Source organism: Drosophila mojavensis, unplaced genomic scaffold (assembly GCF_018153725.1).
Source record: "Drosophila mojavensis isolate 15081-1352.22 unplaced genomic scaffold, ASM1815372v1 contig_136, whole genome shotgun sequence".
Lineage (NCBI taxonomy): Eukaryota > Metazoa > Arthropoda > Insecta > Diptera > Drosophilidae > Drosophila > Drosophila mojavensis.
In genome coordinates, this window is record NW_025318667.1 from 8199850 (window position 1) to 8209162 (window position 9313).

The window sequence follows — 9313 nt, forward strand, 5'->3', positions numbered from 1 at the left end:
CTTGTAGGCGTTAATGAAAATGCTTGTAATTAGTTTTGTTTGTTGGCAATGCAGCGGAAACGGAAGTGCGCCAAATAATGCCAGCTTGCGCTTTTGCATGCATTGAACTAATTGATTTGCCGGTGCTGCTCCCACCCCCTCTCCGCACTCCACACTCCACACTCAACTCTCCCACTGCCGACTGCTGCTCCACTCCAACCCACTCTCCTCGACACTGAGCAGTCTCTGCTGGCTGTTGACTGCCACCTTCGAGTGCTTCCGCCATAGTGAATTTACTTCCAGCCAGTCGAAAGCTTTCAAATGTTCCCCAGCTGCTTTGCTGTCCACTGGCTGCAGCTGGTCCAACACTCTTTATATATACATATATCTCAGTTGGTGTGTGGAACTGCCGACAGTCGAATCTGCATAGAACTTTCCGCTGACAGATATCAGAGACCTGTTGGAAAATCTGGCAATGTGTGAAAATGAATAGGGGAAAGGGAGTGAGATCCCTCCCCTATTAGGTGTGGGATGTGGAATGTGAGAGAGTGAGGTGAACAGAAAGCAAAGTCAACTCATGCAATAAGGATTCATTATATTGTATTATCTCTGTACCTCTCTCATATTCTTTATCTCTCGCTCTCTTCTTCTCTTTAGTATCACTTATCTCTCTCTCTCTCTCTCTCTCTATCTCTCTATCTCTCTCTTTCTCTCCCTATCTCTCTCTCTCTCTCTCTCCCTCTGTCGTGTTCTCTAATTTTCACCTTCTTTTTTCTCTTAATTCCCCGTTTTTCTTTCTTTGCCCTTTTCTCTGTATATATGTATATCTATCTCTTTCTTTCTCTCTCTCTTACACTCCGCCTTCATCGACCTCTCTCTGACGCTATCGGTCTTCGTCTCTCTCTGAAATTCTGTCTCCCTTACTCGGCTAACTCTATATTATTCTTCTTGTTCCACTCTCTCTCTCTCTCTCGCTGCCTCACTCCCCTCTCTCATCTTTATCTCCCACTGTCCTCTCTCACTCACATCCACCCACTTTCATCTTTTTCTTTATTCTCTCTCTCTCTCTCTCTCTTCTCTCTCTCTTTCTTTGCTCTGTGAATGCCATTCGTAAACGTTCTCCTTTAGGATTTGCGATTAGCAACTGAAAATCCTTGACATCCATATGACGAAATGGTCTGAAGCAATTGATAAAGAAAGTTGCACGCTGGCTCACGCCAGGTGGCGCCTTTTCACTTTCGGTAGCCTAATTGCCCCAAATTTAATTTCCGCTTTAAGTTTGCCAGCACACAGTAGGCATAAATATGCAACAGCCAGAGCCGTAGCCACAGCCTCAGCCACAGGCTGAGCAACAGCAGGACAAAAACAAAGCCTGTTGGCGGTTGGGGTCTTAACGGAAGTTTTTGGTGGGTCAGAGGCAGCAGCAGCAGCAGCAGGAGGAGCACGAGCAGCAGGAGCAGCAGGAGTAGCAGGAGTAGCAGTAGCAGTAGCAGGAACAGGAACAATTCATCATCTATATGACAAGCAGTCGAAAGCAATCGTTTTGTCATCTTCTTCTCTGTTGCTAAATTGAATATGCCGCCCCACACACGGCCTGGAGGTGGGCGGTGGGAGGAGGGGCGAGTGTGTGACAGAGATGCATACAGACATTTCGAATGAAATGAATGAATGAGCACACACACAAAGACGAACACACGCACACACATGCATGCATTGTTAATGTGTGTGTGTGTGTGTGTGTGTGTGTGTGTGTGTGTGTGTGGGTGTGTGTGTGTGCCTGCTCACATATGCATATCTGTCGCCGCATTCCAAAATATCAGAGACTGCAAAGACTGGGAGCCATATCCTAGAGGGTAGACGCACGCATAGTCGCACGTTCGATTCGGGCTGGGTCTGGCCTGGCAGGAAGGAAGCTCTACAGACTGATAGATGCTAAAGATGGGCTGGTTAGTCGTAGTACCATCAGCAGCGGGTAGGGCAACCACACACACACACGCACACGCACACACACACACCTAGTGGCTGGCACGCATACAAAGTAGGCAACGAGTTGACTTTAAAAAAAGCCTTTCAACTGGGCAACAGGCCTAGGCCTCTGCTACCTCCCTCTCCCTCTCCCTCTCTCTCTCTCTGTCTCTGTCTCTGTCTATCTTCCGCCCTCTCTAGCTGTGACAATAGATCATCAAATTCATTACATTACATTTCATATGTCTCATTTGTATGGCGGGTTCAGCTGTGCGTGACCATTGCATTCATCAAACTAAACTAAATTCAAGCAACACACGCGCACAGACACATCTTACTTCTCTCCCAATCCCCCCCCCTTCCTCTCTCGCTTGTGGCAATGGATGCTTTATCATCCAGAGCAACCACCCGAAATCTAAAGACTTTTGCTCTGGCATCAATGGCAACGCTTGAACCCCTTTGAACCCCAGCCCTCGTACGCCCATGGCACGCAGTGTTAGCAGCCATATCAGCTAGACTGCAGTTGCCACCAGTTTCCACTTCCCACTTCCCACCTCCCATCTTCACCAGCTGCACCACCAAAAACTTATTCAATCCTTCCACTTGACCATCGACGGAAATTTTGCATTGACGCGTTGTCTAGACACTGATGTGAGTGTGTGTGTGTGTGTGTGTGTGTATGTGTACGTGTGTGTTCTGATGTGTGAAATATGGTAGCGCATTAGTTCATATAAATCTATTTTTTATAAATTTAAATCAAGTTGCTTAATAATGGAAAAATTAAATGAGAAACTTTTGAGATAGAAGAGCTAAAAGCAATGTATGTTTGGCTATCGATATTTATCGATTATTCCTGGATAATTAATCGCATATCATATTAGAGCAATGCTAGATAAGTTCATAGATTCGCATAACCCCCCATTTCTCTCTCAATATACACGCAAATATTATTAGATAATCCAGTAGCTCGACTTCCCACTCTCACTTTTCACACCGCCCCATCCATAATAATTCTTGGGCTCTGCAAACTCTTAGCAGCAGCTCAGCCCTCGATTAAGAAGAAGAAGAAACAACCGAAAAGTTTTCAAATCCATTTCGCCTGCAGGTGAAACGAATTAATCCAAGTACAAAGCCCAGGAACCCTTGCTTCAAAATTTGCGTTCATTTTTTTTTTTTCGGTAAGTTCTGGGCGTGATGCCGCCAAGTGGCTTTCAAAATGATGAAAATTAAGGATGCGCTCACACCACACGCATACCCACTCCACTCTACGCCCACTTTACGCCCACTCCCCACGCCCACTCTTCGATCAGCCTGCGCTTGGGCTTAGGGCCAGCCAATAGCAATTCAAGTTCATCCACGCAGCCTCAGCCCAGACAATGGGCCAAATTATGCGCGAAAAGTGGCAGCCAGACGTGCTCCGCGGCCAGCTCGCACCACAGCTGGCGGCCGGCTGGTCAGGTGGTTGCTGGCTCGACGTCCAGCTGCCCATAAAAAACTTTGCCAATACGCGACGCAGCAAACATGGATAAATTATGCCGACGCACTCGAGTGCTTATTGTCGAACAGTCGCTGGCAGCGCTGCTGGCAGACGGTTTTCTTTTATGCCACGCCCCCCCTACGTGTGTGTAGCCTTCACTCTGCCCAGCTTTGCTGCCGTCAATACAAGTTGGCCGGCGTTTTGTTTGCCATATTCAAAGTCATAAATCATAAAACTGCTCGAGAATATTTTATCATAATCACATCAGGAAGCGAGGCCTGAGCGCCAGCCGAGTCGAGTGGTTGGGCGCTCGATTGGGTGGTGCGACTCGATTTCGAATCGAGTTCAATAGCAAAAAAAAAAAAAAAAAAAAACAGAGAAGAGAAGAAGAAAAAAATAATAAAAATAAAAATGACATTATCCATATTTTTGGCGTTAAGTGTTGTTGTTGTTGTTGTTGTCGCAGCTTTTAATTTCTGTTTCGCCTTCGCTTTGCTTTCTGCATTTGACAAGTGACTTTGTTATGGGGCGTCCTCTGCTTCAGCCCTGAGATCGGGTGTTGCATAATTTAAGCGAGCACCCACACACCCATACACACACACACACACACACCCATACACACACACACACATACTCACTTTGGCTGCCAACTTGCATATGAAAGTCAATAAATAATTTTTGCCCAACTGTACAAATCACATTTCGGCTCATTAGGCATTCAGCCGGGGGCGGCTTTAATAAATGTATGCGCACTGGGCGACGCTCACTGCTAGCCACGCCCACTTTTGAAGTTTATTGAGTGGCTTTCATTAAGCTAACCGAGTCTGAGCCTGGGCCTTGCTCCACGCGCAGCTCGAACGCAAATGTGAAGCCGAATCGAGTTGTGCAGGAAATCGTAGCATACTTTTGAGGGCGCTGGCCTTAGGCATCAACTTGGGGGCTACGAACTGTGTTTCATCTAAATTGTTGTGTATATCTGTGTGTATGATCTATAAATATATTTATGTAATATTTAAAATAAAAATATTCTGTCTGATCGTTGAATTACTAGAAATTTTTTAATAAAACTGCTTCAGTTGTTTGGTTGTTGAAGATCAATCTGTCCTGGCTGATGTAGATTGTGAATAGAGTATTATAATTTAATAAACATTTAAGTTGCTTTTATTAAAAAGTATACTTCAGTTGTTCTGTTATTTTCCAAGCTAATTGTTTTCTACATTATGTATTTATTTATAATTTTAAATTCATAAATTAAATAACTTTAATATTAAATGTATTTTTTTTTTTTTTTTTTTTTTTTTTTTTTTTTTTTTGACAGAATATAAATAATTTAGTCTCTGCATTTAAGAAAAAATAAATACTAAGCAGAAATTAATTACAAATATTTAGAGAAATACTTTCGGATTGTTAGAGAAATATTTTTTAATCATAACTAATGCTTGAAAATTTCAAGGAATTATTCAATAGATTATAAGCCAGTCCAGTAGCTTTTACGGCTTACAGTTAATTAATTTGCATTTTAGCTGTAGTACTTTTTTTTTCTATTAAGGAAACGTTTTCAATACATTCGAAATTTTCTGCAAGTGAATATCGTATCAATACCCTCATAGCTCTCTCTCTCTCTCTCTTTCTCTCCCTCTATCTCTGACTTCTATGAAACTTGTTAAGTAATTCCGATTAAGTCAAAGAATTTTCATATGGAAAATACTTGATGGCACACATGAAACTATCATCAGCTTATCACTACCCAACTCACTCATGAGAAGATACAGTATTTTCTTCATATTTCCTTTCTCTTGTCTAATCCTACTTTAGGTCTTGCTCCAAGTATTCAACTCTAAACAACATTTTCTCAGGAAAAACATTTTTCAGATTAGCTGAAAAAACTGATGAAATTCTTGGTAACGTCAGCTTCTGAAATACGGGTAAACAAATCTTTCAGAATTCCCATAAATCGTAAATTGGCAGGCAACAACAAAAAGAGAATGGAGAGAAACCAAAAACAAAATGGAATAGTAGAAAATGGAGAGTGGAAAAAATACGTAATGCCAGTCAGTGGCAGGCGCACGGCATCCGCTTTGTGGTGCAGCGGCATTACAACAATGGCCCCGGCACAAATTGACAAAAGGCTGATCAACAAAAACGCAGAAGAAGCTTGGGCGGAGCTGGAGGAGAGAGCAAATGCGAACGGGATAGCCCCCGGAATGTCTGTCGATGGAAGGCTGGGCAGCAGCCCGTAGACTGGCAGCAATTGCTGCTAATGCTCTCGTTGCCAACATATGTTTTGGCCAAATGTTGTCATAAATTTTGAGTCGAGTCGAGCATGTGGACAACAAACAGTGGATGGGATGAAAGCTGAGACGTAGACTGAGGCTGAGACAGAGACAGAGACAGAGACAGAGACAGGGACAGAGACTGAAACAGAGACAGGCCGAGGCTGAGGCTGAGGCTGAGGCTGAGCCTTAGCACTCCAGCCAGAGTGCAAAGAAACAATATGCAGTGCCAAAACGTTCAGCAGCACAACAATGGAAATGAGTGCGGTTGTCTGGCAGCAGGACTACGGATGCCAGCCAGCATCAGCATTCGGACGGACGAGCCACCAGAAGGCTAGCCTGAGCTGAGCTGGGCTGGGATGGGTTGGGCTGGGCTGGGTTTGGTCTGGTCTGGGCGAAAGTTGGCAAATGATCTGGCAGAAATCAGAGCCGCTTAAGAGCAGCACTAACCAAAGCCGACTTGCTGCATACTGACAAGCATACGCCCTCCTGCTCGCCAGCTCCCTTACGCCCTCGCCCCTCTGCCAGCTGCTGCCCTGCAAAGCGATTAGAGTCCGGAGGTCGACATAGAGCAGACGGGAGCAATCAGGCAAAGTGCCTGCTCCTGCTCCTGCTGCTCCTGCTGCTCCTGCTGCTGTTGTTGCAGTTGTCCAGTGTGTTGGTCACGTTGCACCTGCCACACACACACGCGCAGTCAGAGTGAAAAAATGAAAGAGACAGACACACACACACGCACTCACACATACAAAAACGCTCTTATATAGCTAAAAATAATTGCATAATTTGCATATTATTTTCTGCTAAACATGCAAAAAGCCTCGCGCAACGTGTGCAACATGCATTCCAAATTTATATGCATAAGTGTGTGTGTGTGTGTGTGTGTGTGTACATTAAGTGCAAAGTGTAAATAACCAACTCAGCATAAATCGTGATTACAACATTTTGTGTGCGGATATTTGCGGGCTTGGTTTTGTGGTTTTAATTTAATTAATATTTTTTGTTTCAGCCACGACCTGGCTTCGGGGCCTCGAGCAGCCGTTCTCCATCTCCAAATGAGTACCCACAGAGTGGGGCTAATGAATGCGGGGTATATCGGCACTCGCATTAACTATGATTGCAGTTACGAAGTTGCCAAATCTCTTAGCTAATCTGCTATGGAATACCTCAGCTGTTTCCATCAGTCATCTGGAATTAATATCTATACCAATTACAGGGTATCTCAAACCTCTATCAAGTAGAAGACATCAGATTTTGCCCCTTCTGCTACGTACAGCCACTTCAACTTGTTTCATTTTACAGGGTATCTAACTAACATAGGATTATTGAATTAGGGTAGCTCGCAGGCAGTCACACAGCAAGCTCTAACAACTGGAGCCTATTAAACTCTGCTGTGAATGCAGTTCAAAGAGCTAACTTGATTCCCATTGCAGGGTATCTCATAGTCAGCGAAAACTCTAACTTTATCACAAAATCTATCACAGCTTAGACATATAAAACTCTCACACAATCAATATGAAATATGTAGAAGCTATTGAAATATCTCACAGTAACTGCAACTATTACAGGGTATCTCATAGTCAGGCATAGTGATGCCACTTCAAACTCTGTAACGTCTTATATACATATATACCAGTTGCAAGCAGTTCATATAAATCACAGTAACTGCAACGTGATTGCCATTACAGGGTATCTCATAGTCCGACACACTGATACCTCAATCAAGGTACTCTGTTGCGTCTTATACACAGTGGTTAGCAGCAGTTCAAATAGCTAATTACCACAGTAACTCAATATACATTACAGGGTATCTTTCAGCACGGCACACTAACAGCACAATTAGGATACGTCAAGCTCTGGGATGTCTAATACATATAATCGATAGAAGCGGTTCAAGTATCTATGTATTTAATTACAACTGTAACTCAATATGCATTACAGGGTATCTCATAGTACGACACACCACTACACTAATACACATAGTCGACAACTCGATGTGACTCAATATACATTACAGGGTATCTCATAGTCAGACACTGTGAATGCTCTAACAACTGGAGCAGGAATTCCTAATTGAACTGAGACTCAACTCCCATTACAGGGCATCTCAACAGTCAGTCACATGCAGCTGCAGCTGTATCTCTTTTTTGTTGCTGTTGTCTTCTGCTCTGCAAGTGTGTGTGAGTGTGCGTGCGAGTATGTGTATGTGTGTGTGTGTGTGTGGATGTTTCTGCTCACACTTTTTGCTCACTCACTCACTCACAGCAACAACAACAGCAATAAGAACAGCAACAACAACAACAACAACAACAACAACAAGGAAAGGCAAACAACACTCGAAAGCGCTTCAAGTGCTGCTCTGTGTGGACTGAGCGTCTCGATTCTTGGGTTCGGGTTTCCCTTGGGCCGCTCAAGAGCCACTTTTATCAATTAGTCAAACAGTTTGAATGCAGCAGCTAATGAGGTGATAATTGAACAATGCATATTTGCATATTTGCCATGCATACACACATACATACATATGTAAGCATGCACATGTATAATATATCTATATTTATATGCGCACACAAATTATGAGACTACTCGGACTACAATCCGTTTAATTTGCAGACAGTTTGGAAAATTAATTGATTGAAGTTACTTTTCATTGCAATTGTCGCTGCCTGACAAGTCTGTATGCATGTGTATGTGTGTGTGTGTGTGGATAACAATACAGAATTCGATATCAAACCGAAGCTGAACTTGTTTCATTTACCGCTGTCCGATGATTGTTAGCTGAAAAGCTTCTTAGATTCAAATCGGCTTAATTAACGCATTTCATGTTTACAGAGTTTTGAGTTTATCGACAACAATCTGTCAGTTGACTAATATTCGCATTCAGTCAGTCATTCAGCTCAATTAATCTTGAACAATTCACTTGAGGCATTTGTAGCTCAAATGGAGCCAAGAGGAAATTAACTTCAGCTTGATTTGAGCGGAGCCGTTCGTTTTCCTGGCTTAAATTGAAAGATGATGGATTTTATGGTTATCATCAAGTATTTTCATATGCATACATACATATGTATATATGTATGTATGTATGCGGAGCATAGAAATCTACCTTTAAATACATATATAATACATATACATACATACATATGTCGGTATTTCTTGCCTTCCGTATGCTTGCTATCGTTATGTGTGTTATCGATAGCTCTGATCCAGAGTCGTGTGGCAGCGATACCTATCGGTTAGAGAGCTGCCACACAGCTAACTAACGATCGCCCGCAGGTGGCAGCGCTGTCGCAGGGCAGCTTTGAGCAAGAGCTTTGATATCGAAGCAAGCAATCGCTCGATGGGATTTCCGAAGAATGTAAAAATATTAAATTAAAATAATAATAAATATAATAGTAAATCTACATAAATTTATGTCTACACGTATTGTATATAAACTAAAAAAAGTAAAGTACATACACACAAGGAATGTCAATGAAAATACACCTATGTACATAGATAGCGATGTAGCTTATCTGACGCTAGTGGAGGCTCATGGGGCTTCTTACGGATTGCTGGAACCAGCTATTGGGTAATCCAAAGTTTCCCACACAGATCAGCGGCTATTTTCTGACTCGATGCGTGATCG